Genomic DNA, 27,270 nt, shown 5'->3' with positions numbered 1-27,270 from the left:
TCCATGCTTGTTATGGGTCTGTTAAGATTTTCTAGATGTCCATCAGCAGATGAATGGATAAGAAAGCTGTGGTACATATACACAATGGAGTATTACTCAGACATTAAAAAGAATACATTTGAATCAGTTCTAATGAGGTGGATGAAACTGGAACCTACTATACAAAGTGAAGTAAGTCAGAAAGAAAAACACCAATACAGTATATTAACACATATATATGGAATATAGAAAGATGGTAACGATAACCCCATATGCGAGACAGTAAAAGAGACACAGATGTACAGAACAGTCTTTTGGACTCTGTGGGAGAGGGAGAGGGTAGGATGATTTGGGAGAATGACATTGAAACATGTATAATATCATATACGAAATGAATCACCAGTCCAGGTTCGATGCATGATACTGGATGCTTGGGGCTGGTACACTGGGATGACCCAGAGGGATGGTATGGGGAGGGAGGTGGGAGGGGGGTTCAGTATGGTGACCATGTGTATACCTGTGGCAGATTCATGGTGATGTATGGCAAAACCAATACAATAATGTAAAGTAATAAACCTCCAATTAAAATAAATAAATTTATATTAAAAAATGAAGTGCTATATTTCTGAATAAACAAATGTATTCTTCCTTGAATTGAAATCATTTACAAAGAATCTGGGATACCAAGGGAACATTTCATGCAAAGATGGGCACAATAAAGGACAGAAATTTTATGAGCCTAAAAGAAGCAGAATATATTAAGAAGAGGTGGCAAGAATACACAGAAGAACTATATAACAAAGATCTTCATGGCCCAGATAACCACGATGGTATGATCACTCACCTAGAGACAGATATCCTGGAATGCGAAGTCAAGTGGACCTTAGGAAGCATCACTACGAAAAAGCTAGTGGAGGTGGTGAAATTCCAGTTGAACTATTTCAAATCCTAAAAGATGATGTTGTTAAAGTGTTGCACTCAATATGGCAGCAAATTTGGAAAACTCAGCAGTGGCCACAGGACTGGAAAAGGTCTATTTTCATTATAATCCCAAAGAAGGCAATGCCAAAGAATGCTCAAACTACCAGACAACTGCACTCATCTTACATGCTGGCAAACTAATGCTCAAAATTCTTCAAGCCAGCCTTCAATAGTACGTGAACTGTGAACTTCCATGTTCAAGCTGGATTTAGAAAAGGCACAGAAACCAGAGATCAAATTGCCAACATCTGTCGGATCATCGAAAAAGCAAGAGAGTTACAGAAAAATATCCAGTTCTGTTTAATTGACTATGCCAATGCCTTTGACTGTGTGGATCACAACCAACTGTGGAAAATTCTTCAAGAGATGGGAATATCATATCACCTGACCTGCCTCCTGAGAAATCTGTATGTAGGTTAAGAAGCAACAGTTAGACCTGGGTATGGAACAACAGTCTGGTTCCAAATAGGGAAAGGACTACATCAAGGCTGTATATTGTCACCCTGCTTATTTAACTTATATGCAGAGTACATCATGAGAAATGATGGGCTGGATGAAGCACAAGCTGGAGTCAAGATTGCTGGGAGAAATATCAATAACCTCAGATATGCAGATGACACTACCCTTATGGCAGAAAGTGAAGAGGAACTAAAAAGCCTCTTGATGAAAGTGAAAGCGGAGAGCGAAAAAGTTGGCTTAAAGCTCAACATTCAGAAAAAGAAGATCATGGCATCCAGTCCCATTACTTCACGGCAAATAGATGGGGGAACAATGGAAACAGTGAGAGATTTTATTTTGGGGGACTCCAAAATCACTGCAGATGGTGGACTGCAACCATGAAATTAAAAGACACTTGCTCCTTGGAAGGAAAGCTACGATCAACCTAGACAGCATATTAAAAAGCAAGGACATTAGTTTGCTAACAAGGCCCATCTAGTCAAAGCTGTTTTTTTCCAGTAGACATGTATGGAAGTGAGATTTTGGCTATAAGAAAGCTGAGTGCCAAAGAATTGATACTTTTGAACTGTGGTGTTGGAGAAGACTCTTGAGAGTCCCTTGGACTGCAAGAAGATCCAACCAGTCCATCCTAAAGGAGATCAGTCCTGGGTGTTCATTGGAAGGACTGATGTTGAAGCTGAAACCCCAATACTTTGGCCACCTCATGCGAAGAACTGACTCATTGGAAAAGACCCTGATGCTGGGAAAGATTGAAGGCAGGAGGAGAAGGAGACGACAGAGGATGAGATTGCTGGATGGCATCACCGACTCCATGGACGTGAGTTTGAGTTAACTCCGGGAGTTGGTAATGGACAGGGAAGCCTTGCATGCTGCAGTCCATGGGATCACAAAGAATCAGACAGGACTGAGCCACTGAACTGAACTGACAGAGAATCTGTAATTAGTTGACCCTACTCTTTTTAGATTCACCAACTCATACTATCTCATGGTTTTAAATGCAAAGATCATTTCAAAGTGGCATTTTATAATATGTCTGAATCCTATTTGCACTTATCATTTTCAAGGGAATTCAGATTCATCCAATCAGAGAAGACAAAATAATAACTGCCTTCTGGCCCCTTCTCAAAAATTTCTAGTGTTCAGATCAAAAACATAACATTTTTTTCTCAGAAATTATAAGTTTTAAGAGGTGAAGGTTAGACATTTTATTTATGGCATATTCATTCCAAAGAGTATTCTTAAGAATGCCCTTGCTGGAAAGATGTTAGGTTTGAGAAATGAAGAACTTGAAATCTCACAAGAAAGCATTTTTTAAACTAGCAATAAAAGAGCTTTCTATGTTTCAAGGTCATTTCACTGTGGAAGGAAATTGATAGAGTCTAATTAGAGTAGAAATGCTATAAAGTCTGCTCAGTAGAGACACACTTGTCTAGCACTGATAGCAGGAAAGAGTCAGAGGAAGTATATAAAATTTTCTCATGATTTACATTTTGTATCACCCAATGTGTTACATGTATGTTCATATCACCTACAATGTTTTACTCTTAACAGTGATTAAAGTATGAATTTTCTTCTGCTTAGTTACACATTATGAGTATTTAAACAAACACTGAATTGTAGCTTTAATTCCGTATGAACTGCTCCACTTAACAAAATTCGAAAACTCAGAAACTGTTATATGAAGTACAATTGGCCCTAAAGATGTATAGGACATGTATCTTGGGTTTGAAGTGCTTATAATTATAAATAATTATGCACCAATATTTTTATTTTCTTGGAAAGAAAAAAATTAATTTACTGTGTTTGTACCTGTCTTCTAAATGGGATGGCATATAATTCATGTTAGTGTTTATACATATTATATAAATAACCATTGGAATAGGGGAAATTTTATAATTTTAATGCCTCTTCAAAGTTTGTGTGTGACTAAATATTGAGAACCTGGGAATACACATGTTGTTTAGCTGCCTTCATGTGGTTTAGGCATCTTAATATCTGTTTTTGAATGTCCAAAAGTGTAGCAAGCATAATGAATGATGCATTTTCAAACCTATTCTTGTTCAGTTCAGTTCAGTTCAGTCGCTCAGTCATGTCCCACTCTTTGCGACCCCATGATTCACAGCCCGCCCGGGCTCCCTGTCCATCTCCAACTCCCAGAGTTCACTCAAACTCATGTCCATCAAGTCGGTGATGCCATCCAGCCATCTCATCCTCTGGCGTCCCCTTTTCCTCCTGCCCCCAATCCTTCCCAGTATTAAGGTCTTTCCAATGAGTCAACTCTTCGCATGAGGTGGCCAAAGTACTGGAATTTCAGCTTCAACATCAGTCCTTCCAATGAACACCCAGGACTAATCTCCTTAGAATGGACTGGTTGGATCTTCTTGCAGTCCAAGGGACTCTCAAGAGTCTTCTCCCACACCATAGATCAAAAACATCAATTTTTCAGCACTCAGCTTTCTTCACATCCATACAACTCTCACATCCACACATATCTATTCTTGTTAAGGAAGTAATATTTTGATCTTGTGGATTTTGCTAATAAACAATATTTTGTTCTTAGAAGAACAGCAATAAAGTTGAATTCCCTGCTTTATATCTATGATGTCTAGTACAACACCTGTCTCATATTTCTCATTACATTTATTGACCCAGCTGTCTTTAACTCATAGAGAGAAAAAAAAGAATTACATAGGTCGTTAAAATGCTCTGTCTCTACCCCTAAAAGAACACCAGTGAAACTAACTCTTCCTAAAACCAGAAAATCATCACAGGCATGAACAAACTGGGGTCATTCAGCCTAAAGATGAAGCAAGGAATTCTTTCTATTCTTGTCACATTCTGTTTGCTTTCTCTCTCTTGTAAGGAAAAAAGCAACAAAAATTTCCCTATAGCATGTTCTGAATGTCCCTTTTACAGACAGGAGGAGAATCAACTTCATTCAACATCAGTATAATTTATCAGAGGGCCTCTGGTTCTATGCAGGGAAATACTAAGTTACATTAAATCCAAATTCACCTCACTCAAGATCTGTCAGATTTACTGTCCATCCATTAATCCCACTAGACTCCATTGTGTTGTTTTATCTTCCAATAATGTTTTTATGAGATTGCCATTGCATACTAGCTTTTTTCTGAGCTATGTGTGCATGGGAGGCAGATTTATTGTTCCTTACGCCTCATGTTAATATTAGTTTATTATTCCATATTCTTATTCCATGACCCTTTAAAGTTAGAGGTGGCCTTCCAGGAAAAGAAAGTAGGTGACTTTGTAAACTGATCTGAAATCTTGTCATGTCAGGAGCCTGCAAGTGTTGGGACACTTTACGAGGCATTTGTTGCCTACAGTAGCCTTTCAGTTCAAAAGCATGTTCTCTTAATGCCATTTCCCAGTTCAAATGGACTTCAGCTGATCCAGCTATATAATTGGCAGCAGAAGCTTTAAAAATATACTGTAGTGGTTAAAAGTGAGGGTTCTAGAGACAGATCATCTAGCTTGAAAACTTGCACTTACAGTTGTGTGATATTGAGTAAATTACTTGACTGCTGTTTTCTATATTTAGAGACAATCATAACTCCAAGTTTATAAGTTGCTTAAGAATTATGTAAGTTAATACATGCTTCACACTTTCAATAGTACTGAATACACCAAGCAGTCAATACTTGCTTATTTCTGCTGTTGTAAATCTGCAAGAAGCCACGTTAAAAAACATAAATAAACTTCACCATAGTACAAATGAGCAAACAGACTCAAGTGTAAAATAACTGATGTGTGTTCTGGCCATTAGAATCCACCTTTAGGAAATGTAAATTGGTGCAGCCACTATGGAAAACAGTATAGAAGTTTCTTAAATAACTAAAAATAGAGCTGTCATGTAATTCAGCAATCTCACGTATAGCCTAGATATATATTCAGAGAGAGCGCTAATTTGCAAGAATACATGCACCCTCAATACTCATAGCAGCATTGTTTACAATATTCAAGACATAAAAACAACCTAAATGTCATTGACAGATGGATGGATAAAAATGTGAGTCACACACACACACACACACAATGGAGTATTACTCAGCCACAAAAAGATTGCAATGATGCCATTTGCAGCAACATGGATGGACATAGAAATTATTATACTTAGTGAAGCAAGTTAGACAGAGAATGACAAGTATCATATAACCTATATGTGGAATCTAAAATATGATACAAATGAATTTACTTACAAAACAGAAACAGACTTATAGAAATAGAAAACTTTTGGTTACCAAAGAGGAAAGGAGGTGGGGGAGGGATAAATTAAAGGTTGGAGATTAGCACATCCACCCTACTATAAAAGATAAGCAACAAGTTTCTACTGTATAACACAGGGAAATATATTCAACTCTGTAATAAATCACAATGGGAAAGGATTTTTTAAAATAGAATCCACATTGACTTTCTCCTTCTCTGAAGAAAGTTTGAGTATAGAGGCATTTTGGCAGACCTGAGTTCAAGTTCCAGTCCACTTTGCATTTGTTGTATTTACTTTGAGCGAGTCCCTAAATCTTTCTGTGAGACTCAAAAAGGCTTAGTAATCTATCCAAGCCCACAGGACTAGTAAGCACAGGAACTTGGATTCAACTCTAATAGATCTTATTCCAAAATCTGTGTTTTATCCTCCAGCAATATCATATGGCATGTCAATGGAGAAGAATGTTAGAAGTCTCATGCATGTTTATAGCAAATCTAGACAGACCTCAGACTAGAACTGAACTCACTGAGCAATCAGTTAAATATTCTTCCCATTAGGATCAGTGATTCTCAACTCTAGCTGCACATTAAGTTTACCTGGGGAGCTCACCTTAAGAATACACTTACCTGAGGCCCCTCTTCAGACTATTCCTTCAAAAGCTCATCTGAGATTCTTTCTTTCTTTTTCATTCTAAGGTGCCAGTGCTAAGAACCATGAATCTTGATCCAAACAATACAAAGAGTACCATTCCCCAAAACAGCCACAGAACCAGGTTGCTCACAAATTAATTAAACTCTGATCTGTCCTAATACCCAGATGGCAGTGGTTCTAACCTTACTTCTTCACTAATAGTTTTGGCTTACTCTGTCTCACATGCAAGAGTAGCCATGAAAAAAATACTAAGGATAATCTTCTCAGGCCCTAATGAACTCTTCCTGACTTCTTATTTTTTTCCTAACTTATATTCCACCTTTGGATTAGGTTTACTGACAGCCCTACTGGAGAGCTTAAGTGATTTCTCCCTGCCTACAGATAGGTTAAGTTCCCCTTACCCAAACTATATAGATCTACCAATATATATATAATTTAGTCTTAAGTGACCTTTTCAAACTTACCTCTCACTACTCCACCTTCATTTTGCATTCCATGGTTAGGATTCCACGGTTTTCTGAAAGTTCACTGTCCAGTCATCTTTTGTGTGTGCGTGTGTTTTATGCTGTTGCTTCTGCCTAGAATACCTTGCCTTACACTTCTATATGGAGTATTGCATTTACTCCATGATTGAGCCCAAGCTGTTTTCTGCATTTCCCATCTTCACTATTTATCCTTGAACATAAAAATCCATTCAAGGGCTTTGAAATACTATTTCCTTGAATCTTGATTCCATTTTCCTGTAAACATTGCTTTTCCAAGTCTCCATAGCATATCTTCTTAATTTCTCTGATGAAGTTTACCTCTTTGTATATTATGTACTATTTAAAGGTAGAGCTTCTTTTGAATTCATCTTTATAATCCACATATGTCAAACCATAACAAATAATGTTATGTAAGTTGCAAGTATATCTTCTCACATTGTGACTCAATTTCAGTCCCCATGGGTTAACCAGAGTCTAAACCCTAATGATGGAGCGGGTGTCTCTGAAATAAGCCACCCAGTATGTCCCATTCTCCAAGCCATGGTGATTAGTTACAGGCTAGTCACAGGACAAATATTAGGGATTTTCTTGGGATTTAAATCTCTAAGTGTATAGACGTAACAAGCTTCTGGTAACTATCTTGAAACAAAGAGGAGAAAAAAACTGTTTCAAGCAAAATTAAGAGATGGAGCAATATTATATACTAGGGACATGTCTGGGACCTCTATGTCCAGGTAGACCTAAAGCTAGACCTACCTCTGGACCTTCCAGTTATATAGTATAGACCAATTCAAGTTAAGTCTTTCATATCTTGAAACACTAATTTAAGGAATTCACTGTTAAATAACCAATCTTCAAAAATATATTATCCATTTAACACCATTAAAATGGGGTTGAAGGAGTACACTCAACCTACTCCTTTGGTCTAATTTGACTAAATTTTAATTTTTTCAAATTTTGCTTCTTTCCTCAGCTTAAAAGCTGTCAGTTCAGTTCAGTTCAGTCACTCAGTCGTGTCCGACTCTTTGCGACCCCATGAATCACAGCACGCCAGGCCTCCCTGTCCATCACCATCTCCCAGAGTTCACTCAGAGTCGCGTCCATCGAGTCGGTGATGCCATCCAGCCATCTCATCCTCGGTCGTCCCCTTCTCCTCCTGCCTCCAATCCCTCCCAGCACCAAAGTCTTCTCCAATGAGTCAACTCTTCGCATGAGGTGGCCGAAGTACTGGAGTTTCAGCTTGAGCATCATTCCTTCCAAAGAAATCCCAGGGCTGATCTCCTTCAGAATGGACTGGTTGGATCTCCTTGCAGTCCAAGGGACTCTCAAGAGTCTTCTCCAACACCACAGTTCAAACGCATCAATTCTTCGGCGCTCAGCCTTCTTCACAGTCCAACTCTCACATCCACACATGACCACTGGAAAAACCATAGCCTTGACTAGACGGACCTTCGTCAGCAAAGTAATGTCTCTGCTTTTGAATATACTATCTAGATTGCTCATAACTTTTCTTCCAAGGAGTAAGCATCTTTAAAAGCTGTAGTCCACTAAAATTTACCTGGCATAAGGCTACATAACACACAAAACTATAGAAAAGACACTCACATCCCTCTGTTCTTCTGTCAGCCCAGTGCAGAAGGGAGTATGTTCTCCTCACCTAGTTTGATTTTGCAATGTAGTATTTTCTACAATCTCCTCCAATCCACTTAATTGTAAATCAGGATATTCAATAAAGCTCAGAAAAAGATCAAAGCTAAAAGAAGGTACAAGAGAAACCTTCATGTTCAGATCACGCTCCTTACCTTTAAGACACCTTGAAGTCTTTTCAGGTCAGAGGAAAGGACTCATCAGACTATTACAGGTTTATCACATTTTGGGTACAGAGTGACTGTTGCTTACCCCGAGTCCATCATCTGTCTGGGGATGACAGCAAGTATTGTCTTTTTCACTTTCAAATGCAAGACTAATATGGAGATAATACTGTCAACACTGTGAGGCAATGTGAAGGGCTTAAGGGCACAAGTGACACAATATTGCTTGTGGAATTGCGGAGGGCAGGAGAAACACATGAGTAGAAAGCTGTTACAGGATCACAGGAGGGAGACTGAGGGGTTCTACAGCACCATCAAGGAGGTACCAAGCTCTAGATGTATTTGCCAGGTGCTCAGTCATGTCCAACTTAATTTGACCTCAAGGACAGTAGCATGCCAGGTACCTCTGTCCATGGAATTTTCCAAGCAAGAATACTGGAGTGGGTTGACATTTCCTACTCCAGGAGATCTTCCTGACCCAGGGATCAAATCTGTTTCTCTGCCTTTATTTCCTGCTGAGCCATTGGGGAAGCCTCTAGTATATTTACTACACAGGAAAAAAAGTTAGGGGGAAAAAAGAAGATAATGGTTGTAAAGGTGAAGAGGATGAAGAAATGTGGATTGCCTGAAACAGCTTCTTTGATTTGAATACTAGCTCTAACCCTTATTTTAATCAGTGATAGTATCATCTTCAATGAACTGTCTGAAATTTCTTTTTAGGAATTAACAATGGTCATGCTGAAGTTATTGTAACAATCACACAAGTATCCACTCAACAAGTACCTTTTGATCACATACTATCCATGTATTGGTGGTACAGACAGATATTGGGGATTTGTTAAAAAGAAAGCTACTATTGCATAGAACTTGAAATGTCTGTTCAATTATTGTGAGGATTTTAATGGTGCCAAGAAACCCACCACTCTCAGCTAAAGAGATATGTATGATTGATCTAAATGTGGTCTTTTGAAGGTGCTAGCAAAGGAACAAATAGGTTGTGAATGCATGGGGTCTGGTGTGATGCTCACCAGCAACTTGCAAGAGAAACATTTTCAGGCCCAGAAAAATGTCATAGAAATTGCCAAAAGGATATGAAATCAATTACATAAATGGTGAAATATAACTTGTCATTGTACTCGCTTTTGCCAGTGTTAGAAACTGTTAAATTTTTGTCCATATAGCAAAGTGAAGAAAATCTATGAGTGATATCTTCTACAGTGATACTCCTTTAAACATTTTTGATTATCATTGGTAGGAAGAAAGTGGATATCTCTTACTGCAAACAGGAAAGAAATGAAGGAGGTAAACCTGACAGGTTTACAAGTATCAGTAAAACATACTAGGCTTCTTTATCTGGGAGACTGATTATTTCAGGAAAATTAGTGTGGAATTGTCTGAGATTTATCTGGGTGTTTGATAACCATTATAGGAACAGCATTCACATTTATTAATGCAATTCCTTTGTTACATACAAGCTCTTTGCTTCCTTCATTTTTTCCCTTAGTATTTAATTAAAATGATGACATTTGTGTGTGTTTCTGTCTAGGCAGATAAAATAGATAGATATATAAATGCATGTGTATAGATAGAAGTATAGATACAAACATGAATAGATTAAAATGTCACCCAGTCTCAGAAAACAGGAAGGAACAGAGGTTCCTTAGGACTAGATCAGAATTGAAAAGGTTAAGCAGCATGTCCACTAGGAAGTGAGTAGTGGCAGTAATCAGAACCTGAGTAACCAGAAACTGAGAACACTTAGAAAGAGATGCCTCCAAAAAGTAGACTGACTGCTGTCTCTCACTCTTCAAACTGATTGTGATTTGCCCTCTGGTGTTCAGTTACATGTTATTTTACCCAGAGATAAATAACTGCTGACTCTTCTAACATGTGTACAGGTAATCCTTATTCTTCCCTGCGCCCACACATCTAGAAGTTCCGCTTCCAATTGTGGTCTCAGGGATCTGGGTTTGGTTTAACAGAAAAAGCCCCCCCCCCGCCCCATTTAAAAATACAGACATCCATCCTTCTGCCTCAGTACACTTTAGCCTGGAGTAGGGCCAGGCAATTTGCTACTGACTTTTCTAAGTTGCAAGGCTTAACTTTTTCTTGAACTAGAATGAAACTTCCAATTCCAGGGACATGTTAAAACACTTAAAAACTACAAGATAGATGGGTGGTTAGTGGTTACATGATTTTCACTGTGAAATTCAACTTCACTAAAATTTGAAATTTTTCGTAATAAAACATTGGGAAAAATGAACAAGATGGCTTTTTAAAAATTAATTCTTACACTACTATTTTTCTGTCTGTAACAGAGCAAGGAAAATGGCAAATTCTGAGCCATGTTGTTAAGAAATAGATATAATAAAATCCCTGCCACACTGAAATACTTAATAATTTTAATAAAAACTGTGTGCATGATTTACTATGATAATAATAATTATTATTACCTTCCATCTATTAAGCTGTACTATGTGCCAGTCACCTGCATGCATTATCTAATTTAATTCTGCAATCACTCTATGAAGTAGGTATTGTAATTCTAATTTATTTACAAATGAGCTAGCTAAGGCTCAGGGAGGTGAAAAAACTTGCACAGTGCATTCAGACAAACCAGAAGAGCTGGGTTTCGAGCCCACATCCTATGTCCCATTAGGTACAGCATTATTTAAAAAATACTTTCATATGATGCAGTAAATAGACATTTTTCTGTATATAAATTTGAATAAGAGATATTGGGGTAATACTGCTGGGACCTACCAAATAATGACAAGAGAGGAGACTCCAGCAAGTATTTGAATCAATGATTGTATTTGAAATCTGCCAACCACTAAATAAACATCAAAGGCAGCTGCAGCCACCAGATGTGTTCTTTGTTTCTTCACCTGCTAGCCTGTTCCCTGCCCAGGAAGAATGGAGCAATGTCTGGACTAAAAGGCTATCTTTGTGGCCCATTCACTCGTTGGCCTTTGTATAAACACTGCCAGCAGTACATCACTTAGAATGGAGTGCAGCCGAGATTTCTATAACAGAAACATCAATCAATTAAATCCACAAGTAAGCCAGCAAGCACATTTCACTGATATCGCCAGCCAGCAATCATCACATAGATCATCAGATAATAATGGTTCTAGACAAAAAGAAAAAGAAAACTAGTCCAGCTGTGAGCAGCTGACTGAGGGGCAAGGTCTTTTTTTTCTCCTGTTACCTACGGGCATACTAGAATCTTCTCTTGCTTTCAATTCCATTAGTCATATTATAGCTACAACTCATAGAACGAATTTTAAAATTCATTACTGCATGAATGGTGTGATTTTATCCTTTCAGTTTCTTTTGCTTTAAGGCAGGAATCTTTTTTTCTTTTTTTTTTTAACTTAATAGGCACCTTTATTCATCATTTGGACTGGAATCATTTGCCCCATACCTGTTATCTCCCAAAGTAGTCCAATAAAAATATCGATGTGCTTCTAAGTTGCATAGTGATAAAAACATACATGTAGTTGGGAAGCCTCTATAATATATCTAGTATAAGAACTAGCACTTCTTGAGAATTTTCTGTCATGTGTACTAGTTGCTCAGTCGTGTCTGACTCTTTGTGATCCCACAGACTGTCCATGAAACTCTCCAAGCAAGAATATTGGAGCAGACTGCCATGACCTTCCTCCATGGGATCTTCCTATCCAGGGTCTCCTGTATTGCAGGCAGATTCTTTACCCTGAGTCACCAGGAAAGTCATGCACTGTTCAAACAATTTATGTAAAATACACACACAGAATGGTTAAGTAACCTGCCCAAGATCACAGAGCATGAGGTGGACCTAAAATGTGAATCTAGACAACAGGGCTCCAGATCCTACTCTCTAAACACACTGATGAGTGATAACATAGTGACACATTTTGAATATTAACCATATGTCAAGTGTGTATTCACCCACTTAATAACTTTTAAAAAATGTTAAAATTTTTGAACGCTTGAGTAGAACCCTTTTCATATTAACATGATATCAATATTACAGTTTGAAAAAACTTATTTGTTCAGGTCTAGCCTTTGTGTTTGAAAAAGTCACCCTATGACAAAATGAGCCCTTTGAAAAATATAAGAGGAAGGAATAAGAGATTTCATTTTAGTTACCGTCCACTTTAGGATGACAGAAAACTTGAATTTCACTACAATGGAGAATTACTTGCTGCCAATTGCAATGTCTCAATTGCTGGGTAATTCTTGGTGAATTAAGTTTCTCCATGGGCATCTAATCCTGATCAACAATAATGGCATCTCTAATTGCTTCCCAAATTCGCTACACCAAGCATAAACAGGGAAAATAGCAGGAAATGCCTTTTGGTGTTACCTACATCAATGGCAGCGGAGACAGCAAAATAGTCACTGCCAATCGATTCTGGTTCAGAACTTAGGGTTATTTCATTTACAAGCCTCACAAAGCCAACTCAGACTATCTAACCAAAAAACCAAACGATTGAGCCACATAAATAAAGTTTCCAGAAGCATCTGATTTTAGGCAACACTAGATCCAGACACACAGAAATGTCATTAGAAATCACCCTCAAGCCTACTTCCATTTGAGTTAATTGTATTTTCAGAACATTCTCCATGGAATCAAGGGGGAAAAAGGCACCCTTTATAAAATAATATTTTGACTAAAGGAAGACAAGAGATGCAGGTTAGGATGTATGAGCAGACATGAGTGCACCATGATTTCTTGATTGATAACAGGCTCTTATTGATAAGAACCTCTTGATGAAAATGAAAGAGAAGAGTGAAAAAGTTGACTTAAAGCTCAATATTCAAAAAATGAACATCATGGCATCTGGTCCCATCACTTCATGGCAAACAGAGAGGGAAACAATGGAAACAGTGAGAGACTTTATTTGGGGGGATCCAAAATCACCAAGTATGGTGACTGCAGCCATGAAATAAAAAGATGCTTGCTCCTTGAAAGAAAAGCTATGACCAACCTAGACAGCATGTTAAAAAGCAGAGACGTTCCTTTACCAACAAAGGTCCATCTAGTCAAAGCTATGGTTTTTCCAGTAGTGAAGTATGGATGTGAGAGTTGGATGATAAAGAAAGCTGAGTGCTGAAGAACTGATGTTTTTGAACTGTGGTGTTGGTGAAGACTCTTGAGAGTCCCTTGGTCTGCAAGATCAAACCAGTCCATCCTAAAGGAGATCAGTCCTGAATATTCATTGGAAGGACTGATGCTGAAACTGAAACTACAATACTTCAGCCACCTGATGCAAAGAACTGACTCATTGGAAAAGCCCCTGATGCAGAGAAAGATTGAGCAGGAGAAGGTGACGACAGAGGATGAGATTGTTGGATGCATCATCAACTCGACTGAAATGAGTTTGCGTAAAGTGCAGGAGTTGGTGATGAACAGGAAAGCCTGTTGAGCTACAGTCCGTAGGGTCACAAAGAGTCAGACATGACTGAGCAACTGAACTGAATTCAACAGTCTTATTTGCGGAGATCAGTGGTTATCAGGGCTGTACACTCTTCACAACAAGTTGGGTGTTATAAATATGTTTGTTTCATCGTGTAACTCTCATCTTGGTGTTCTTTATATCATAAACACTAGCATACATGTGGTCACCCAACCCAGAACCTTCGTGTCATTCCTCACTCTCATCAAGCCCTTTATTTCTTAAATATTTTTCAAATTAACCCATTTATTCCTACTATTGGCTCTCTCTTTGGATAGCAACAGAGGCTTTGGATAGCAACAGAGACCTAGCCCTTTAAACCCATCTTCTATGCAGTTGACACTGTAATCTGTTTACAACACAAACTGTGCCATGCTACTTCCCTGTTTCAAAACCATCAAGGGCTTTCATATGTTGTCAGAATAATATCCATATGTTGTCAGAATAATATCCTTAGCCTGCTGGACATGGATAGCATGCACCGCTATAATTTTGCTACACTAAATGGTAGCCACTAGCTACGCATAATAATTTAGATTGAAATTAATTAAAATCAAATAAAATTAAAAATTCATTTCTTCAGCTCACTAAACATGTTTCAAGTGCTCAAAAACCACATGTGGCTACTGGTTCTGAATCTATATCAGACAATACCAATATAGAACATTTCCATCATTATAGAAAGTTAGAACATAAAACATTGCTGTTTTGTGGCTTCATATCTATTCACTGTTCAACTGTTTTCTAAACATAATGCTGAACCACTTGGAGGAACTGAGGGAGTCATACATATTCATGCCTCTGTAGCTTTGCTCATCCTAGTTCTGCCTGAAATGTTCTTCATGTATTCCTACATAGTAATCACTATACATCCTGGAAGACCCAGCTCAGATGTTGCCTTCTTGCTGTGCTTAATTGCTCAATCATATCCAACTCTTTGGGACTGTAGCCTGCCAGGTTCCTCTGTCCATGAGGATTCTCCAGGCAAGAATACTACAGCGGGTTGCCATGCCTTCCTCCAGGGAATCTTCCAAACCCTGGGATCAAACCCAGGTATCCAGTATTGCAGGCAGTTTCTTTACTGCCTGAGCCACCAGAGAAGTTGAATATGAACTATGGGGTTCAGCTAAGCGCTTTCAAGGCACTGTGCCTATTTGTATCTTATAATGCAGTGGTGAAATTATCCTGTTTGTTGATAACAGGCATTTACTGATAAGGACTGTTTGACTTCCTATATGACAGCATGTGACATATTCAGGATTGCTTGACTTCCTGTATGACAGCAAACTTTTTGAAGTCAAGAGGTCTGGTTCTTTGTTGTTCTCTCAGCACCAAGCACAGTGTGGGACATGTAGGAAGAAATCTACATCATTGGCTAAAATGTAATAAATCATGTAAAGAAGAAAGGAAATCATTTGATTTGTTAAACAAAATACCCACTTCAATTTTTAAATTAATGTAAGTAATATATCTCCCTGACCTTTTCTGGCTGGTCTTCTCTGGTTTGACATAACCCCAGCTCATCTCTAACATCATACTTCAACCTTTAGTTCACTTTCCCTTCAGAATTGATTCCCAAATCTATCTACTCAACATAGGACACATGGGCAGAAGGAGTGGAGGTTCAAGAATAATCTAAAATGAGTATATTTTCCAGGAATAAAAATAGAGTTTAATGAATCGCTGAAGGCTTCCTGGAAATGTCAAAAATTCTTCAGAATAATTTTACTTGCTTTAGAAAGAATATGTCTTCTTTATGTGAATCTCTGATGGGCTTTCCAGGTGTTGCTAGTGGTAAAAAACCCGTCTGCCAGTGCAAAAGTCATAAGACACACAGGTTCGATCCCTGGGTTGGGAAGATCCCCTGGAGGAGGGCATGGCATCCCACTCCAGTGTTCTTGTCTGGAAAGCCCCATGGACAGAGGAGCCTGATGGGCTATATATAGTCCATTTGGCTGCAAAGAGTCAGACATGACTAAAGCTACTAAGCACACAAGCGCTGATGGATATAGTATTAACAAAAAGAAAATAGCCCTCACATCCCCAGAGATATAAGTATTTTTCACTTGAAACCTGATGAAAAAATTAGAATTTAAACTTGGAATTGTTTTGTCCCTTTGGTGTTGAGATTTCGCATCTGCCTTAATGCAGATAGGTACTACTTCCAGAAAATGATACCTAGCTATCTCTCCTTCCATTTCCATTCTAGGAGAACCCAGGATGGAGGTGGTATTCCAAAGTGACTCCGCAGAGCTGTAGGATGAGTTTAGGTCAGTTTTACATGATTTGGAACCTAATATTCCAGCAACACAATTAAGCATTTTGCATGTCAGTCTTTAAATTGCATCTAAATCTTTTGTTCTTTGACATTTAGCATCATTCTGTCTCAGTAAAGGTTGTCACCTTTTTTTTGCAATGACTTTTCTGACCTGTCTTTAAAGTCAGCAGTCCAATCAGTCTCTACTGACATACAGAGAATAGTGACATATTGACTTTTACAAGAGATGAATCAAAAGGTGACAGAACATGAATAGATGGAACCTTAGCACTGAATTTTCCATATAAATGCAAGTGTCAGCTAAACAAAGAAAAAGACTCCCTTTACATAGTCAATGCAGGTGCTTTGTCCACATAGCATCTGAGAGTTAATGCATAGGTCTGGTGATCCCATGGAATTGTGGGTATTCTTTTTTAAAAATATATAGTTGGATTTTACTCCCAACACTGGCTTATCTTAAACAGCAACATAGTTGGAAAAGTTGATCTTTAAAATCACTGTCCTCATTTTCTAATTTTAGCTATGAGGAAAGACTCAGCAAAGGTAAGATTGGGAAGGGAACACTGTTTTTGTTCAGTTTTGTTTTTTTAATATTAAAAATCTTCCAAAAAAATTTTTTTAAAATACATGCATGTACTGTTTTGTGCACATGTATGCTCTGTCGTGTCTGTTTCTTTGCAACTCTTTGGAATGTAGCCCACTAAGCTCCTCTGTCCATGGGATTTTTCAGGTGACAATACTAGATTGGGTTGCCATTTCCTCCTCTGGGAGATCTTCATGACCCAGGGCAAACCCATGTCTCCTGAGTCTTCTGCATTGCAGGCAGTTTCTTTATCTCTGAGCCATCAGCACTTTCATGATAAATTCTTAAAATTAAAAAAAATGACTCTGTAAGAGGAAATCAGTGGCAGGTCACGGTAGAAATTATTACTATTTACAAATATTTGCTTCCAATTCCTGCCCTATTGACCACAAATTTGAACATGTCATTTGATTTGACCAATGAATGTTTCAGAGCCGACATGTGGATCAATTCTTTCTCTTCTGTCATGACATGTAACGCTGTGTCCAGACTGAGGTTATTTCTTTAGCTTGGGTTTCAGGTGTGTAGCACATAATTGACTTCTGTCATTTTAGGTTTCATGTTCTGTTGCCATAGCAAAAATTACTTTATTCTAACCAATGCAGAGATGAAACAGAAATTCATCATATATTAACTAAAGAAATGAAGGCGATACATTGTTAAGATAAGCAAGTCACTAATTAATATCTGAGAATTTATATCATATAATTTGCATTCAGTTTAGATATTACTATATTTCCATTTTTGTATCAGGTATATTGTGTCTCGTTGTTTGGAACAAATTCACACCACTGTCACAGAAGGAAGTTATTTTAACAGGCAAGTTTTAAATTGAATCAGGTACTTTCTTTCCATGACCTATGAGAGATCTGTAATCCTAATATACGAACATCTCTGATCATTTCTCAAGTTTCCTTGGATTTTCAGTTAATTGCTCAAGTTTTCACTGTATCACATGGATACAGATAGAAAGATTTCTATTTTCTATTTTATTTTATACATTCATTAAGAACTTAAATTTAGTGTCCAACAACAATTTAATTACTATTTAATTAACTATAGTTTACTTTTTAAAAGAATGGTGTTTTGACATTTGGAGTGCTCTCAACTAACTTGTAAGTTTACTTAAGGTAGAGAATATAAATTTTATTTATTTATTTTTTTTTAAATTTTTTATTTTTTTTAAATTTTAAAATCTTTAATTCTTACATGCATTCCCAAACATGAACCCCCCCCCTCCCTCCCCACACTCTCTGGTCATCCCCATGCACCAGCCCCAAGCTGCACCTATGTCAGACATGGACTGGCGATTCAATTCTTACATGACAGTATACATGTTATAATTCCCATTCTCCCAATCATCCCCCTCTCCCTCTCCTCTGAGTCCAAAGTCTGGTATAACATCTGTGTCTTTTTTCTGTCTTGCATACAGGTCATCATTGCCATCTTCCTAAATTCCATATATATGTGTTAGTATACTGTATTGGAGAATATAAATTTTAATTCCTGCATTGGGTCTCACAGTTTCAAACACAATTGCTTGGCACAAAGTAAGCATTTAATAAACATTTGCTTAATGGATTATGTCTTAGTCTCCACTAAGCATATGGAAATTCATATTTATTTAAACATAAAATGCCATTTCTAACTCATGTATTATCTACCTTGTAAATTATTCATAGGCTAGTTGACCCTTCTTCCCATCATGAATCTGAGTCATCTGACTTTACCATCATGTGATGTGACCTGGGAATGAAATTAGTTTTAACACCAACCCGTGAAGAATATAAATATGAAAGTAAAAAAATCCCAAAGCTGAATGTCAGTAACTTATTCTTTTCTAGGTTCATGCATTATCTTAGCTACATTTCCCTTTATTAGCTAATAGATTGTAAAATTATAATATGAAAAGGAAAAAGGGTAAGTATTTCATCCAGTACCTCATTTTGTGGATGAGGTGACATGACTTGCTTGGAGTCATATATGGTATAAGTGGTAAAGCATCTGCTTAGCAGTGAAGGAGGTGTAGGAGATGCGGGTTCAATTCCTGAGTTAGGAAGATCCCCTGGAGTAGGAAATGGCAACCCACTCCAGTATTCCTGCCTGGGAAATTACATGGACAGAGGAGCTTGGTGGGCTACAGTCCCTGAGGTCCAAAAGAGGGAGTCAAGACTGAGTACACACACACACACACACACACACACACCCTAATAATGGTAGCAGAAGTACAGAAACCAGTATCATTACACACCATTACATGAATACTCTACCTTAAGACTACAGTCTTTTAAGAGTTGGATGTCATTTCTGACATCTTTTGCATGTCATGCCTCAGCCTAATGTCCGACTTGTTGCAACCCTACGGAATGTAGCCTGCCAGGCTCCTCTGTCCATGGATTCTTAGGCAAGAATATTGGAGTGAGTTGCCATTTTGTCCTCCGGGGGATCTTCCTGACTAAAGGATCGAACCCTCGTCTCCTGCATTGCAGCCAGATTCTTTACCCACTGAGCCACCTGGGAAGCCTGAAGTGCTAGATACTGGGTAACAAATAAAATTTTATTTATAAATCTATTTCTACTAAATTTTCCTTATATTTCTTCTTCCAGTGTTCTATAAGAATAGAATAAACCAAGCAGATAAAATGCCCTGATCAAAATAATTTGTTCAGGAGGATTGGTGACAACTACAATTATTTTAACCAGCAAAAGTGATGAAGTTGTCTATATTATTAAGTTAATTTTAAGACTCATTAAGTATTAAGATATTTAAATTCCACGATAACATGTCCAAAGTTGATAAACTATTTACCTTCATTAGCTAATTGTTTGATGCACTATTTATGGAAGCCTGTTATTTATCCAGAAATTCAGTTTTTATTGCATTTTCTCTTTCTTACTTAGTGTCACATTTTAATGAATCTTACTTCCTATTGTTAGACTTGTTCATGTTTGAAAAAGGGTGAGAGTAGGAGGATTCTTTTATTCCTTTAATTAATCTCCTTTCTGAGGTTCACTAGCTGGCAATTCTCTCCTGTTAGATCAATGGCAAAATAATAATCGGTAGTCATTTTTGCTTTGAGCAATAATCTGCACATCCCTCTTGGAAATAATCTGTTGTGCCCACTGGAAACTTTGATCAGTAGTTTTAATTGCATCTTCATCAGATTTTGGTATTGCTGAGCTCTGCTTTGATGACCAAGACAGCACAGAAACAGTTTAGCACATGTGGTATTGCAGTTTGTGAAACTGGTAACAGACTGCATATTAGTTTCAGTGTTCTTTCCATACAGGTTTAGCAATAAGAAAAAGAATGTTAGCTCTTTAATAATTGATCATGTGTTTAATATTTAAAGAGCCAGATCCTTCCAGTTGTTAAGCTAATATTAAAGTAGGATAGAAGCAGGCTACTTACTGGCAACTGTCCATCTTACAAATGTCTTTTGAAGTTCAGTGTAGCAATGGTATAGACTGCCAAGCTCAGGCTGCAGGGTATTACTTCTCATAACCAGAACCAGAGACAATGCAGAAACTTTCTTTTTGTAATTATAACCATGTATAAAATCTGTATGTATTAAGACTATAGTAGAACTCATGATTTTTTTAATCTTATATTTTACGATTTTACATTCTTTATGGCTATTAAATGCAGGAATAACTTTCCTGAAAGTGAAACAGAAAATAGGGCAATGTTTTCAGTATGTGTTGGGAATTATTTCACTTGTTGTTCAGTTCAGTCGTTCAGCTGTGTCCGACTCTGTGACCCCACGGATGGCAGCACGCCAGGCTTCCCAGTCCTTCACCAACTCCCAGGGCTTGCTCAAATTCATGTCCATAGATTTGGTGATGCCATCTAATCATCTCATCCTCTGTTGTCCCCTTCTCCTCCTGCCTTCAGTCTTTCCCAGAATCAAGGTCTTTTCCAGTGAGTCAGTTCTTCACATCAGGTGGCCAAAGTATTGGAGTTTTAGCTTCAGCATCAGTCCTTCACTTGTAAGGAAAGTGAAATACATCAAAATGCAAAAATGATCAGTGACCACTTGAATATTTGTTATCCCAGAGCCTCCTTTTATTGTCCATGGTAACTTAACAATTTAGGGGTAAGGAAAGGATTCATATTTTGGTGAGTATTGGCAATGCTTATATCCTGAGACTTGACTTTAGTAACCCCACTGCATCTTCCAAATGATCTTGTAATTTCTTGTTAATGCACTGGAGACACTCAGTTTACTCAATCACAAGGTATTTTGTAACATAACAGTTAATTTCACATATTTCATAAAGACATTTGACCACTTCTGCTGAAGCCTCCTTTCAACTGAATAAAAACATCTTAGAGTTTAAAACATATTTCTTTCTAAAATACCTGTTCTTGACATTTCTGTTCTAAAGGGTTTTTTTTTTTTTTTTTTTTGCTTGTTTCTTTTTTTTTTTTTAAGACCAAGGTGATTTTTAATTTTGCTTTGTTTGATTCAGGCCCTATCTCCTCCACTGAGGATTTTAGATGATCACCACACAGCTTAAAAGTTCCAAATAGACTTGAATTTTCTTGGTATGGTCCTGTTTAGCCTTCCATAAGAAAATTATGTTTTGCTCTTGATTGGCATTTCAAGCCGATCTTGGGAAAATGTAGATCATTTTAAACTTTTAAAACAAGTCAAGGTATATGCTCTACACCCAGGAAATTGGATTCTGGAAGTGCTGAGTAAGGCCTCATCATAACACATTTTATTTCAAGTCATTCTACTATCTACTGTTGTCTGAGAAGCAGTGTTACAGACTAATTGTTGGAAATAAATTTCATCTTTATTTTTCTGTTCTCTTAATCATGTGAACAGAAAAATATAAAATCGCTCATCAACTATTTCATGAAAAGAATGAGACAGCAGAGATTTAAGAAATTTATCTAAAGATAAGTTAGATAAAATAGATGATTTATTATGTAAGAGGGCCATATGACCCATGGCCGCCTTTGTTTATTTAGGACACATTGCTCTAAAGACTATAATGATGAACTTTATTTCTGGGCAATCCTTCTTAGTATTGCAGTGATTTAGGACTGCCTTATCAAGAAAGGCTTCCTTATACTCTCTCTAAATCACTCATCATGAAACACGCCCCTTACTCTCTTGTCATCATTGGAGTAGGGGAAAAGCTATTCTTAAATCTTAGATATTATTTTTATGAAGTTGCATCTCAAACTTCCCTCCTAGAGAGTGAAGTGAAGTCGCTCAGTCGTGTCTGACTCGTAGCAACCCCATGGACTGCACCCTACCAGGCTCCTCTGCCCATGGGGTTTTCCAGGCAAGAGTACTGGAATGGGTTGCTATTGCCTTCTCCTCCCTCCTAGAGAAGACATTCAATTTATTTGAGGACGAAACATTCTATATATGAGATTTATTTTTTTCCGCAAGTCTGAAAATATATTTATGCCTTGGTATTTCTCTTAGGTTACCAGAATGAAAATTTCCTAGTGAAAGGTCACCATTTAAGTGGCTAAAGAAGAATACATTTTGTCTGTGCAAATAGTAGTGGGGAGCATTTGATAAAATACAATCTCAGCTTTCTAACTTATTTCTCTTCCTCTGTTTTGTGCTTAAAACAGCAAACTATTGGTGTTCGTTGTTTTTTTTTTTCCCCCCCCACTTACCAAGTGATCCCGAAGGTCCACAGCCTGTGAATGTTCTTCTTCTGGTGTGTGAATTTTAATCCTGGGTGCTTCAGAGTGGGTAAGTACAAAATGACTCACTTAGGTGATTAGGCAACAAGCCTACATGAAGACATATTTTCAAAGATACTTATTTGTTTCTTCTTTGCATTTTTAATGTGGGTCTTCTCTGAATCCATTCTGGAGTATCCATTGCCTGAGTGGAAACAAAGAATGGTTAGAACACAAATGAAAGAGAATGATCAGTGTTTCAATTCTGAGTTCCAAAATAGGCCAGGCTCATTTTGAGGACAATCTTTGTAAAATAAAGCTTTTAATTTGCTAAACCCTGGCTCTCTGAAAGGAAAGAACAATATATATCGCTATTGATATACACTAGAATGTCTTCTATAATGAGAGAAAACTTGTGTTCTACAAAATCACACGCTAAAATAGTAGCATTTTTTTTAAATAATGTAAGACAGAGCACTAAAAACATGTAACTTTGTAGCCAGAGTACTAACAGAAACAATAATAATCTTAATATGACTATTAACAGAGTTAAATCTCAACTCTCAGTGTCTTCCAAGGTGTATGGCTCTGCCCCCAAGATAAACTTACTTAGAGGGAAATACTCCCAATTGAGATCAATTTTTTAAAAATTAAAAGTTTTCTTCACAATGCGGACTTTGACTCAGTTTTTTTCTAAACACACAGGAAATATATTTTCAGATTCATTTGCATTTGCAGTTTTGGCAGACACATTGTGAAAACTTTAGTGGTTTTGAAGCCATTAAACCTGTGATATTTGCACTAATAGAAAGCACTTATGTAGTATTTCCCACTTCCTGAAGGCTTCTCTTTTAATTCTGGGAAAACATGTCCCAGATGGCTTCAAAATATTAACATGCTGGGAAAATCAAGCACATGCACGTGTGTGTGCTTAGTTGTTCAGTCGTTTCTGACTCTGTGACCCCATAGACTGTAGGCCCCCAGGCTGTTTTGTCCGTGGAATTTTTCAGGCAAGGATACTGGAGTGGGTTGCCATTTCCTCGTCCATGGTATCTTCCTGACCCAGGGATCGAACCTATGTCCCTGCATCTCCTGCAGTGGCAGGCAGATTCTTTACCACCTAGCCAACTGGGAAGCCCAAAATCAAGTACAGAATAAAGTAATTTCAGCACTTGAAACAGGTATTTTTATACTATATGCCCACTGTATGTGATTTAGTTTACATTATAGAAACATACATTGTAACAGAAAAGACACACAAACGTGTGCATATACATACACACATCCCTACACATAAATTATAATGTTTATAGGCCACACGTGTCTTGAAAGAAGCAGATGCCTCATTGAAGAGATTTATTGGAAGAAAGCCTATCACGGAGAAAGGGAAAAAGCATAGAAGGCAAAATCTTAAGACCACAAGGCAGGTCTGAATTCTGTGAAAGGAGAAAGTGGAAGAAGGACTGAGTAGAAGAGCCTCAGTCTACAGCTCATGTCTGGAAAGTTTTCTGCCAGAACAATATGGAGAATTCAAGCAAGTTGTCTTAAAAGAATCCTTCACTGAGCAGGTATCTCAAGGAACCCCAAGGTCCTTAGTCATTGCCTGGCAGCAACCCTTGTTAAAAGAGCCTTCCACCTTCTCTGGAGTGGCAGCTTGAGGCTCTATCAACTGAACTCCCCACAGCATGTTCTTTCCAAAGAAGTCTGAGTGGCACAACTCCATGGCTCCCTCAGCACTTATATACTCTCCCTCAGCCCCCTGCACTTTCTGCCCAAATCAGAAAACTCTGATATAGCAGAACACAAAGATTATACATAACCACTACACTGAATACTAGATACAAGAGAAATTTCTTGATAGACAAACTAAGAGAAGAAGGAAGAAGACGAGGATGCTGTAGACTCTCCTTGGATTTGGAAAAACCTAATGGAAACCACCATCCTGTTGCTGGAGAGGAAGTAACCAACTTCACAGCTGGGGTCAGTGATGACAGCAGAACCTGAGCTTACTACAAAAATCCATGTATCATAATGTTAATGGATTCCACACAGTTACCACACAAATTATGGAAAATTCTTAAAGAAATGGGAACACTACCTTATTTGCCTCCTGAGAAACATGTATGCAGGTTAAGAAGCAATAGTTAGAACTGGACATGGAAGAATTGACTGGTTCCAAATTGGGAAAGGAGTACATCAAGGCTGTATGTTGTCACCTTGATTATTTAACTTATAAGAAGAGAACATCATGAAAAATTCTGGGCTACATGAAGCTTGAGCTGGAATCAATATTTCCACAAGAGACATCAATAACCTCAGAATGTAGATGACACCACCCTTATGGCAGAAAGTGAGGAGGAACTGAAGAGCCTCTTGATGAAAGTGAAAGAGGAGAGTGAAAAGCTGGCTTAAAACTCAACATTCAGAAAACAAAGATCATGGTGTCTGGTCCCATCACTTCATGGCAAAACAGCGAAAGACAATTTTAGGGGGCTCCAAAATCACTGCAGATGGTGACTGCAGCCATGAAATTAAAAGACACTTGCTGCTTGGAAGGAAAAGTATAAGAAATCTAGACAGCATATTAAAAAGCAGAGACAATATTTTGCTGATAAATTTCCATCTAGTCAGAGCTATGGTTTTTCCAGTAGTCATGTATGGATGTGAGAATTGGACTGTAAAGAACGCTGAAGAGTTGATGCTTTTGAGCTGTGGTGTTGGAGAAGACTCCTGAGAGTCTCTTGGATTGCAAGGAGGTCAAACAGGTCAATCCTAAAGGAAATTAGTTCTGAATATCCATTAGAAGGACTGATGCTAAAACTGAAGCTCCAATACTTTGACCACCTGATATCAATAACTGACTTGTTGGGAAAGACCCTGATGCTGGGAAAAATTGAAGGCAGGAGGAGAAGGAGATGACAATAGAGAATGAGATGGTTAGATGGTATTACTGACTCAATGGACATGAGTTTGAGCAAGCTCTGTGAGATGGTGAAGGACAGGAAAGCTTAGCATGCTGAAGTCCATGGTTCACAAAGAGTCAGACATGACTGAGTGACTAAACAACAACAATATACTCTCTTTACAAAGTATCTGTGTACGTACTAAGTTGCTTCAGTCACTCTTTGCAATGCTATAGACTGTAGCCTACCAGGCTCATCTGTCCTTGGGATTTTCCAGGCAAGAATACTTGAACGGGTTGCCATTTCCTTCCCCAGGGGATCTTCCAGATCCAAGAATCAAACCTTTGTCTCTTACATCTCCTTCACTGGCATTGGCAGGCAGGTTATTCACCACTAGCACCATCTGGGAAGCCTTTACAAAGTCTGCTGCTGCTGCTACTGCTGCTGCTAAGTTGCTTCAGTCATGTCCGACTCTGTGCAACCCCATAGATGGCAGCCCACCAGGCTCCGCCGTCCTTGGGATTCTCCAGGCAAGAACACTGGAGTGGGTTGCCATTTCCTTCTCCAATGCATGAAAGTGAAAAGTGAAAGTGAAGTCACTGAGTCGTGCCCGACTCTTAGCGACCCCATGGACTGCAGCCCACCAGGCTCCTCCGTCCATGGGATTTTCCAGGCAAGAGTACTGGAGTGGGTTGCCATTGCCTTCTCCGTTACAAAAGTCTACCAAGACCTAAATATTAGGCAACCTCTCTACTCAGATGGCTCAGGAAAATTGCTACAGAGGGCTTTATACTCGTGGGTCTGTTCAGGCTGAGAGGAACATTGCTTTGGAAGGAAAAACACTCCCCACTAAATAAACTTGTTACTTGTTCATAAACACCTTGAGATTCCTGTCTATACTTCTCTCTCAATGTTGGGTCCCTTGACAAGTGGTGAGTCAGTCCTCCTATTTCTGGCTATCTGCTACTGCTACTGCTAAGTCACTTCAGTCGTGTCCGACTCTGTGTGACCCCCATAGATGGCAGCCCACCAGAATCCCCATCCCTGGGATTCTCCAGGCAAGAACACTGGAGTGCGTTGCCATTTCCTTCTCCAATGCATGAAAGTGAAAAGTGAAAGGGAAGTCGTTCAGTCGTGTCTGACTCTTAGCGACGCCATGGACCACACCTACCAGGCTCCTCTATCCATGGGATTTTCCAGGCAAGAGTACTGGAGTGGGGTACCATTTCCTTCTCCATATGACTATCTGCTATACATAATTTATTAGTGACCACTTACTATCACATAAAAAGACAAGCAGCATTAGTATAAAGTAATAAAATAATTTTTATGGTAAATAGCTCCCCAAAGAACTCTGTGTTATGGTAGTATGCACGAAACAATTGCTTTTTACAGACTCTGAGTATATTTTTCACTAACATCAAGCATCTGCCCTGTGGTTAGCCCTCACATTCTCTGCCAGAAGATTTAAATGAATGGCCTCTGGGCAACATTCAGTCTGCAGATAGCTTTTGTTTGGCTTTCACTGTATGTTTTTAAACAATGAGTCACTTCATGAAGCACTAGTAATAGAGACCGAAGATTCCCGCAATTTGGCCAGGAATTGAAGTAGCAGAGGGGGCTGCCAGCCCCACTGAATGATACACATACACCTGAACTGACCAGTGACACTCAATTACGTTACCTGCCTTGTTCTTCTAGACATTTGTGTCTACGAAGTAATCAAAATTGTAATCCAAATGGGGCTGCATTCTTCCTTTTCCCCAGAAGTTTGTCCTTTATAATTATATTTGGGTTGAGTTAAATATTAAAGAT

Source organism: Capra hircus, chromosome 22 (assembly GCF_001704415.2).
Source record: "Capra hircus breed San Clemente chromosome 22, ASM170441v1, whole genome shotgun sequence".
In the NCBI taxonomy this organism is placed as follows: domain Eukaryota; kingdom Metazoa; phylum Chordata; class Mammalia; order Artiodactyla; family Bovidae; genus Capra; species Capra hircus.
The sequence above is the reverse complement of the archived record's forward strand: the minus strand, read 5'-3'. Positions refer to the sequence as shown.